Source organism: Ischnura elegans, chromosome 5 (genome assembly GCF_921293095.1).
Source record: "Ischnura elegans chromosome 5, ioIscEleg1.1, whole genome shotgun sequence".
Classification (NCBI taxonomy): domain Eukaryota; kingdom Metazoa; phylum Arthropoda; class Insecta; order Odonata; family Coenagrionidae; genus Ischnura; species Ischnura elegans.
In genome coordinates this window covers 97,928,140-97,940,080 of record NC_060250.1, presented here as the reverse complement: position 1 = coordinate 97,940,080, position 11,941 = coordinate 97,928,140, and positions in this window count along the sequence as shown.

Here is an 11,941-nt window from a genome sequence, read left to right as displayed (position 1 = left end):
CTCTCTCCCTCCGAACAGTACACCCCACGCACCAAAAAAGAACAAAACCACAGGAAACTGAATCTCACCACCACATTCTTCCCGGGCTCTCAAAAAATTAAAAAAATATTAAAAGATCTGTACCCTATCATCAGCAAAAACAAAATCACGGCTGCTCTTCTTCCATCCTGCCCCTCCATTGCCTACAGAAGAGCATCCAACTTAGGTAATATTTTAAAATCCACCCGCCCCCTCCTACGGCACGCTCTGCCCCCACCTTCCTCCCTGACTCCATGCAACCGCCCCCGCTGCAAGTGCTGCCCCCTGCTACGCCCCACCACTTCACCTGTCATCAATAGATCCTCCTCCACACCATCTTGCACCTCCTTCAACGTTGTATACAGGCTATTTTGTAATTTTTGCCCCGCATACTACATAGGAGAATGCACCACGCCCATATCCATCCGTATGAATAACCACAGGCACTCCTGCAAAACTCCCCCCTTTCATGAACCCATCCCCATTCACACTTCCTCACACAACAGTACCTTCGACCAATGTTTTTCCCTAACCTTCATTGAAGTTTTGCCAGAGAGGGCAACTATCATCGAGGTGAGGACGAGGGAGATGGCCCACATCTGGGTTGAAAAGGCGTTTGAAACGCCCGGGCTAAACATCGCCCATTAAAAGCCGAAACAAACCCTACCCTCCCTTTCCCCCCCTCTCCCCTTCCCCTTCTTCCACCCCCACTACCTCACCAAGGAGGGCGACTGGAGGAACTTACCCGGCCTGCAGCAGTTCACCTTCAGCACTGAGGATAGCGGATCAATCCGCTGAAACGTCTGAACGTTTATTTGTGAGTGTCCCTTTTTTACGTGTGTCTATGTTTTTAGTAGTACAATTTTTGTTCGTTCGCCTCGATCGGTCACATTTATATATATATATATATATATATATATATATATATATGCCATATGTATTATATTGGCGCACATATGTGTATTCCGGGAAAATTTCAATATTTTTGCAACAATACCAGCAATTTCATGTATTTATTTACGGATGGCACATCTCGATACATGAGCTAGTACCTTTGAGGCTGCCTAAAGCTCCCAATAATTTGTGCCAAAAAATAATGTAAACAGTTATGCACATTTTTACAATTTACGGAAAATGGGCACTGCGACATTGTCAAATAATTTGATAACACCTCAAGAAATTCGGATATTCCACTGCGTACGATCGCTTATTTTATCATCAACGTTACGAGACTGAAACCGACAGAGCTGGGCTGAGATACTAGTGAAGCACAAATCCGAAGTTAAGGCTTCCATCATACTATATTTCCAAGAGTTTTCATATATTTCAGTAAAAAATATGCAAGAATTCAAATGACGACAAGATTATAAGAACTAAAATGGTATGACCATTACAATATCTACGAATACTTATATAAATTTAATTGAATGAATACCTTTAGTCTGAGTAATTTTTTCCATCTAGAAAGCTGTTTCTCGAATACAACCTTTCACCAGGTTTCCGTCCTCAAGCCCGAGAAAGGTCGCTCCTATATCTTTAATAGATTTTACGTTAGAATGTAGGCAGTTACTGCTATTAAAATATTTTTGAATCCATGAAGGTTAACGTATTTGAAACTTGTGACCACTTTATTTACCGTTATCATAAAGGTAAGTCCATGGCATAAAAAAATCTGTAAACATATGCAAAATATTATGATAAAAATATAAAAAAAATATTTTTATTCGTATCCGTAGTAATGGAAACTTTGCATAAAAAAGCTATATTCATAATTTAGGGGTTTATTAATTCTTTTCAGTAAAATAGATAATGTGATGTAATTTCATTTCCACTTCATCCTTATTTTGGAGGTAATTATTTCGTATGATTGCGGTAATACCCTATTCACATTTTAATAAAAATGTAGAGCATTCGGATTTCACCAGCAGTTTTCATATGTTGCTGCATTTCCTTGTCTTAAAACTTTGTAATCTAGCATTATGAAATATTCATGAACATCGGTTGCAAGGGCAAGCGACTTAATAGCGCGATAAATTTCAGCTGTTTTTTTGTGCACGTCTTCGGAATAGTCGTGCCCGGTTTTTCCACGTGAGCTGGCACCCACCAACTCCCTATGAAAGTCAAATCGACTGCGCCTTACGGTTTGCTGGAGTAAATCCCACGGTTGCAGCGACCAGGAATATTTAGAGCCGGTCGGAAATTTATTTCGCAGAATTTCCACACAAATTTTAAGAATGGCTGGATTAAATGGTTCCGGAACAATCACTCGACCTCATTTCGGTAAGGGTACCCGAACCCCAAATGATGATATCCACTTATGCATTACAAATTCAAAAATTCCAAAACCCTAAACTCGATTTGAAGATAGCATCTTACACAAGACTAGAAAATACAGAGTGTTTTCAGAAATAATCTCGTGAAATTCTAACACACTAAAATTAAAATTATTGGAAATTATCCTCACACATTTTAGTTTAAAAAACTATTTATTAAAAATAAACAACTATATTTATATATTTTCAAAATCAGGACTAGAATTGGATAGCACCTCCCCCAGAGGAGGTTTATCTTAACATTAAACATACTTTAGCACTTATAACCGTCCAATATGAATTAAAATGGCAACAATTTGATTAAAATTCTTAGTTTTATTCCGTGCTTATTTTAGATCCTTCATAATACATGATTCACCAGAATTAAATCTCATGATAATAACCTGCCTCACACATTATCTCTATGAATAGTAAGGTTCCATTCCATGTGATGAGAAATACGCATTGAATTCCCATCCCGCGGCACTTAAAATCCAGTACAGAGATGGCTAAATGCAAGTATTCATATAATTATAACCAATTGATAATTAACTATTTTCAAGCAGCATAAAAGAAATGAACCGTGAAGGCTCTTTTTTAAATTTAGAAGATTTTATTTATAGCCTTGATTTTGTAATCATTATAGATACTCTGTTCTTTAATACAAAGAACTCTTTTGCTTTTATGTAAGACAGAGGCCATGTAGTAACATTCCACGTAATAGCAGAGTGAGCATGATGACAGGATGATTGAATGCCCTAATGAATGAAGGTTAATGTCTTCACTATGTTTACTTCCGCCATGAGCAAAAGAGAAGAGTAAGCAGAGTAGGGGAGGGCGGAATAAAGTGGACAATTGATTAATTTTTCACAATGAAACGATTCCCAAAGATCAAAAGCTTATATTTTAGGGATCACCATTAAATATATGAAAACATTATATTTTATCTATATTAAAATTTCAAGGTAGTCAATGCAAGCTTTGTAGCCTAAAATTTCTAAATTAAAAATGCCATGCAAAGCGTAGTTTTCTAGCGTTCTACAAGATTAAAAACCAAATTTTACGTCAAGGAGTTATTTTTTATTTCTAAACCCCTCTAATAGTTGGCGTCCTAACCAGTTGTCGCACTTCGATTAGCCCTGAGAGTATAAAGTGTAAATCCTTAATTTCACCAAAACTTATAACTAGTAACCTAAGCATATCGGTAAGAATAGTGATTCGAACTAATTTCTTTGTCTATATTCGTTTCGAGGCATAATTTTGTATTTATTTTAAGTTTTAGCATGTGGTTTCACTTAAAGAATGAAAACCCCCAGGCCAGGACTGTAGACAACTATATAGCGCATGAATAGCTGGTTCTGGTGGAAATTCCGCCATTAGCCTACATTACCCTGATCTAACGAAAGACAGCCAACATTTTTCGTACGGCATGTTCCAACAAATGTTCCATTCCACGGTGAAAATGAAGCTGAAGCTGCCAAACATCACCCATTTGAAAAAAAACGTTCAAAATCATCCATTTACATGAATTGGGAACAATTTATATGACGACAGTATATTTTAAAGGGAGAGAAAGCAAAAAAAGTAGCGGCCAGTTCTACCACGCGGTCACCGCAAGTAATTTCAGCAAAAGAATGACGGCTTTTAATTAAACATCATTCAGGGAGATATCGCGAGGTTTTTTTTCTTATTTTAACTCTTTTTTCTCTCCAATTGTGAGGTTGATGAGGCAATTACCCTCAGACGATGAAGAAAGAGGACTAAAAAATAAATACCAAGGGAAAAGGTTTGCGCGAAAAACGAAACGATATTTCCAACGCACTTTCAATTTCATTATTAAGGAGATTTGTTTGCTGAATAATTAACATTCGTTTTCCCACTCCCTTTTCTTTTGAGGTTTGCTACGAAAATAATATTTTCCTGGAATTCTAGCATTAGATGCATTCCAATTCTAGACTTTGAAATATGAAATGGTACTTAAAAATGAGTCATGATTTACAATTGAGACATGAATGAATGAACTAGCAGGTTAGATGGCATTAATAAGACTAATTATTCATTAATTTCGAATATTCTTAGGACTCATTCATCCCAATGTTACCACATGATTCCTAGTAATATTGTAATACGCAGTATATATAGAATAAATGATAAATACTAATATATATTTTTCTCTTTGCATAAATATTCCTCAAACTCTCAACTATATATTTTTTGTTCACCCTATTCGGTTCTATTGTTGAATAACGAATTATTTTAAAAGTAAATAGAAATACAAAATTTTATGAAGTCCTTAGCTTTCAATTCCACATGAATTCACTTTCCTGACAGTTTCTTAATCGTGTGAAGACATTACGCAAAACGTAACAAATCTTAGGATAATGAATATCATTTTTCATCAACGTAACTTTGTTTCCTAACGAATTACGTGACTTTCCTTGCTGTGGTTCTTTATCAAAGGCATTTTCAACAGAAAACTTTCTTAAGTTTTATTTTGAAAGAGAAAATAAGTCTTTTATAGGCGTGTTCAAAGCAAAAACTAATCAATATTGACCGTGATGTGTCGGGATGAATCGATAAGTACGAATACTATTCGTAATTACTTCAACTCTGAATACAGTCAACATTTTTTGCGCATAATGTACTTGCAATAACAAACAACCTTTTCACATCCATTCTTGTTTAAAATATACAGTTGAGAAGAACTGAACTCCAAGTGTTTTATGCACTTTTCATTCACCATGGGCTATTCATATATCCGTTTTTAATTCTCTTTGTTATAAATTATTATTAAATAAACGAGGGCTTTTTACCATATCCGAAGTTATCACTTTTTCCCGGCAATAACAAAGGCTTTATTTCCGAAAATGGTAAGAAATGGCAGCCGGGCAGGGTTTCAATCTCCTCTCTTCCAAACGAAATCTCATTACCCTCTATAGCTCCCATTCTGTCACCTTCCATGGTACGGCTTCCATACTATCCCTTTGGTCTTCCTTGCAGAGTCTTGAATTCAATATTCCCTTTCTTACTAAATCCGCAAATCCTTTGTGCCTTAGCCTGTGCAGTACACCCGCGCCTTCTCAATTGTATTCGGCTCAACAAAGAGTCCATTTTTGACTCATCTCTCACTCATTCTTTTTCCGTTCATTCAGCTTGTTCTTGTATTTCGTCCTTTGCGCCAAAATTCTCCTCTTGATTATATATCAAAAACCTCATCTTTTGGAAAAGCTGAGAGCTTGAAAATCAATAAATGCTGAAGTTGATTTAATTGTTTTGTGGTCGAGATGTGAGTACGGATAAGAATGAAGGAAATGAAATGGACTGAAAGGAGAAGGGACGACGACGTGCAGGACATGGTGGGTGAGGAGAGGCAGTTTTTAGATATGGAGGAGGCAAACTCTATTGATGGAGGCAGTCCTTCGCCGGAAGGGGATGTTGAAAGCAAAGTTAGAGGGTAGAATGTTAGGTAAACGAGGGTGAGGAAGGAAAGGAATAGGACTTTTAGATGGAATGAAAGTGAGTAGGCCTTATTGTGAGTTCAAGAGGAAAGGGGAGGCTATCAGAATACTTCTTAAGTACTCCATGGAAACCTACCATAATCGGTAGAATACTTGACTAATAATGAATAATTTACTTGTTTGATTCGAGTTATCAAGGCATCAAAACCAATGACGGCGCCCAAATAGCACCGATTCTTAATTTTAGAGAAGCCATGAAGTATTTATGAACTTACAGCAACCAATGTAACAAATGTTACTGTCTGCAAAGTACACTAGCCTGCTCTTTAATATCAAGGTGGAATTCCCGACACGGTGGAATTCCCGATTAATCTTCCACGAAACAATGCGCTGGGAAGAATGCAGTTTCTCCTCATGCACTAGGAGTCCACTATTCGGCGATACTCAAGTAAGTAACCTGAGAGAATTTTCTTTGTTCCTAAATTCGAAACTGAAATATTGGAATTAATTAAGCCTTTCACTTCTTCTTTGCTGGTATTCCACTTTTTCTGTCCTCCAAAGTTTCAAAGCCTTTCCCACCGCCAATATGTTATGATTTAAAGTTCATGGTACGTTAAAAATCACTTATTTATAACAATTTTCATGTATTAATTGGCTTCCATGGCTTGTCTTTAAAGTTTCAACTGCAACTACGAAAACGCTGCATAAAGATACAATTTCTGTCGTTAAGGTGAGCTGCTTGCTTGAGCTCTTTAAGAATCTCAAATCCAGGTTAACTCGCGTCTCGTTAAAAACCAAAATAATCCCTGGAGTGAAGCTTGCATTTTGCGCGAGTGACGTTACTTCCTAGTCTATTTCAAGTCAGTGAATATTCTGTAAACTGGGAAATGACACGTGCCGGAGTAGGCTACTTCTGAGGCCACATCTCTCACCCTTGAAACCTAGCTCATTTCACTAAAGCGCAGATGTACGTACACATAACCTTCGCATTAGATTCATCAAAGCTATCACTTCAGCATTAGCTACTTCCATGCTAGGGTAAGAAGGTTGTACCTTGCCTTAGACCAAAAAATATCTTGAAAATATTGCCAAATGTGAAAAAACATTACATTACCTTATGTGTAGGCACATACTATATGTTTATTTAATGTTTTCAATTATGTATATAAAAGTAACCTGTCTCAAGAAGAACATTAAGAATTCCATAATTGATTTTACCATATTATTTAAGAAAAGATGAAAATGGAAGATAGGATATCAAGACCAGCGTACTCAATAATTTAATTAGGTCTGCTAACTTGTAAATAAACAGAATTGTTTAAAAATTTGGTTTAATGCACTATATGTAGAGCAAGGTGTGATCAAAAAGTAAGCAGGTAAGTACATTATAGTTTGTTTCATTATTAGAAGTATATATATAACTCACAAGGGGGTGTCCGGCATTGGGGTCTCAGAATTCAATCAAATTTTGTTGGTTTCGGATCAGATGTTGTACGCGAATCTCCCACATACGGGGTAGCATAAATAATATATTAAACAAAAAAGACATTTAAACAATACAACTCGAACGAATTCACTTTTGAAAGCCCTACCATCACAGGCATCGAAAGGTCTAATGGCTAAGGTGACAGACTCTCAGGCGGAGGACACCGTCCGCTCTTCGCTTGAGGAAATCTTTCGCCTCTTGTTAATTTAATTTTATTTTATTTTTTTTAAGGCCGCGGTACACCACCTTATATAAGGCTTTTTCCACAAAACTTTAATGTTGCGTGGAAAATGTGTTTTACGCCTTCAGTGTACATACACAGTGTCCCGCGGTGATCGGTAAGTTTCCATACGGATGGATACAGCTTTTGAATAAAGCTTCGACTGCATCGTAACAAGACGCATTCATGCACTTCATTTCACTTTTATAGATTATTTGAAATTTATTCCACTAAAAAAAATTCGCATATTTATTTGCGAAGATACAACATCAAATCGGCAATCGCTACAGTTTATTTCATCGTATGGTTTTCAAAACCACCGAACTATTTCCGAAACTGATTAAAAATCAGATTAACCTAAAAGCACATACATCATCTTAGGATAACAGTGGTGAGTAAAATTTACCCCGAGGGCTTCAACTCGGCTTCCCTATCGTGAAACGGGGCATCATACGAACTAATGTAAATATTTTGATCGACCTTTGCGGTCTCTACCTATAGGAAACGTTAATAGTTTAAAGTTTAGGAAGTTGATAATAGCAGTTAAATTTGTTTCGGTGATCGAAAAATAACCATTGATATCGGTTGTTGAAGGTACACTATATTTTTTCTTTTGACGTATTTTTAATCCGATACCGCGATAAGTAATATCAATTGCATAGGCATTTAACCTTACAGATTCTTGGATAGTAGCATTCGAGACGACCCCATAAGTACAAATTTTAATTTACAAATGAAGACTGCGTCAACAATCCCAAAAATGTGATAACTACCATTACTCCAAAATCTTGTGAGGTCGAAATGAGTAATTTCAAATAACCATAACCGAAAGTAAACCTGTGGTTTTAGAGACTAAAATACTTCTCGGTGCGTGAAAACTGATGGAATAAGTTAAAACGTTTCCCGTTTCCTATGAGTGCAAGCCCCTGTAGTATAATTAGATATGTGAAGCATATGTGCTATGAGTCTAAAAATATCACATCCCAAAGGTATAAGATGAAAAATATTGTTGTATAAGATGAAAAAAAGTCTCGCCACCTAAACTCTAAGAGATAATGGTGGTTGTAGAAAGTTTTTATAATAATTCCTTTTCACCAATCAAAATCAATATTGATTAATATCACTATACTTGAAATAAAATATCGCCCAAGTAAGTTTTTAATATGATGCTCGATATTTTACGAAACATGATTTTTCATTGTTGTGCAGCGTATATATTGTACAAGTAATAATTCGGTCCTCCAGCTTATAATACCTGTCCTAATCACACCATCTATCTGGTTAACTATTTGATTGGTTTCCTTGTCGCGGGGAGTATATTTCAGATCCTCATTTACAAAATACCCGCTTTCGTTCCGCATTGATTTTTTCAAGCTCTTCCCTCTTCTTCCAACAGATGAGAGGTACTTGGCGAAGCTGGAAGATATCGAGGGTGTAGTCATAAATCACTTGTGAAAGTGATACCCTATTTTATCCTTCCTTAATATGCTCATTCTTGGCCTCTTGCGGCGGCGATCGACTGTTTATCAGTGCCCTCTAGGGAAGGGGGAGGTTTTATGTTCGTTCCGACCTGCATAAAGGTCGTCTTAAGGGTGTACGGCAAGGAAGGTCACTCTGAAGGAACCATAACTGAGCATCCCTCATCCTCCAGAATCCCCTTAGGTCCCTCATTTCTCCTTCCTTTCCTACCATCTATACCTTTCCCATCTAGTGACCACGCCCCCTAGTCCATTAATTCTCCTTCACCACCGTACAGTCTTAAATTCCGCTTGCTGCGCTTTCTCTGGCCCTTTAATCCACCCAGATCAAACCCCCCCTTTCCCTTTCCAGTCTGATCGTTACCCCCGTAGTCTTTTCAAGCCCTCCCTCGCATTACCCCCACACCACCACCCTTCTAATTCACCATCGACTTTCCCTAAGACACACGCATTCCCACAAATTGCTATTCACGGCGCGCCCATAGACCTTGTCCCCCACGAAGGTGATTTTGTCGTCGGGGAAGGTCCGCTTCCCGGGATGAAGTTTTTTTGAATCAGAGAGCCTTCAACCACGGCAAAACCTATCTCGCGCCTTCGGAAGAAAAAGCATAGGTAAAATACGGTTTGAACACCGTAATATCTGAACCCAATTCACCTCATCAGCCTTGCTAACCGTCAGTCACTTTTTCACTTTAGATTTCAGCACTGGAGGGCACTACAAGTTTCACCGTCGTAGTGTGAATAAACGCAAGTTTCTTTTGCGATCTCAGGTACGATAGTACCCTGAACGAGGCGTTATACCCAGTCTCACTTCGTTTAGATGGAGTCATCAGTGAAGGAAAAGCCTCAGCATAGGAGAGAGACGCATGTGTACACTTGAGTACAAGTATAGGAGAACATACAATCGATCTGAAGACTTTGGCAGTAGTAACAGCGAAACGGTTGTCTTCGCCACAACAACCTCCTCAGTAGTAACCGGAAATGAATAATTTACATAATGTCTAGGTGCGGAATCAATGGTGGAGCACTTGTGCATTGATGAATATCTACCTGCTATCCTGGAAGCTATCCCAATAGGGTTATGATATGAGGAGTTAGAACACCAGGCGTTAATCTGTTCGAGAAAACTAAAAACTATGAATGTGCACGTTTTGAGAGATGCCTGAATTGCACAAATAATTTCTTAGTGTTTTTCATTCTTTGGATGAAAAACGTATTCCAACATTTATCCCCTTGGCAAGGCATTTCTCTAATTTATTCCTTTCGAACCTGGAAAAATAATGCGGTCCTAAAAACACGAACCTTGGTTAGAAAAGTCTTCTTGGGCTAAAATCTATGTTATAGTACTTTCTCATTCCAGTAAGAAAAAAACATACATTTGATCTGTTTGAGGAGGATATTCCAATAGTTTTAGATAAGCGAGGGCGATAGTAGATGCAGTACTCATGGCCTGTTTACGCGGTAAGCAAAGTACGCTGCCTCGTAGGGCGCCAAGCTGAATGGGGGCGCCTAAGCGCTCAGTCCAATGTTCAGTAATAATCAAACAAGGATATTAAAGCTTGAGGGTTGATTTTCTCCACAAAATTACTGTAGAAGTAAGGATAAATCATAAAGCCAATACTTGGGTTATTTTTATTCCCAAATGGACTCGTCCGTCGGACGTCTGTTTCAGTGGCAAGTGGTGAAAGAAGTTTTTCTAAGTTGAAACTAATAAAAACTTATCAGTTGATCAACCATTGGTCAAGAACACTTGAATGGACAGGCAACAATGGCCATTGAGAATGATTTACTGAACAAAATGGACACTAACTACATTATAAACGAATTGGCCAAAATGAAAGCTAGATAATTTCTGTTAAGCGTTCTAATTATTAACGTCTTAATTTTTTGCCATTTGACTGGTAAATAAATGATTAAGTTTCATAAAAACTGACTGGTGTTGGATTAATTGATTTATTTACATTTTTACTCCGAATTTTTGTATGTAATTGGATTTTAAGCTCTAAAACTATCAAATTCACTACATATGAGCAAACACGTTATGAGTCCACACAGATATTTAAGTCTCGAGTCTTATTCCTAAAGTATTTGTGTTTACTTCAAAATTATTCAGAGAATATCTCTCAGGTTATTTTTAAGGAGAAGGACAGAATTTTGTTCGCTTACACCAGAAAATGTCTAGAATCGGCCCTGGCTGTACGCCGCGCCGTACGGTACAGTGTATGGTATACATGGACGAACGTAAATTAGGATCTAGTGCGTAAAAATACACCACAACAGTGAAAGTAAACTAGGAATAAAAATATTACTGAAACGAAAACAATACACCAAATTCAATTGGTGAAAGAGTGAAACAGGGTACTGGAATTACCCCGATTCTTTCTTGGTAGGTCGTAGAGTAGGCCAGCGTCGCGATTGGCTGCATTTTAATCTTGATTCAGTCATTCAAATTCAAAACTAACGCAGACTATATTTTTGGCTTAAATATTTTCCTACATAATTCAGGAATAATGTTGGATTTTACGGAATTGATGCGGAATTTCATGAGTGATTGCATTTGATGCACTAAGCTCTCTCTTTTTTTTAATCGAGCTTTACCATCAAATCACCTCCACCTCTTTTGTATCATAATCCTACGGCAAAGAACGATTGCATAATTTTCCGCTTTTACCATTCAATACTAATTAATATCACAGGAAATGAACATATTGTTCAACAATAAAAATATTAATGACCTTTATAAAGCCATGCATTTGGTATTGTGAACAACTCATTGAGAAAAATCGGTGATAATTAAGGGAGGTTTTCAATACAGCTGACAAATAGTAATTTATTCGCAATATCATATGCATAACATTGTCGAATTTATACTCTTTCGGTTACAAAACCGTGAAAAATATTTTAAACCATGTATGCAAACATTTCACTTCATAAAAGTGCTGCCAGTCATTATTCGCGGTGTTTCACTT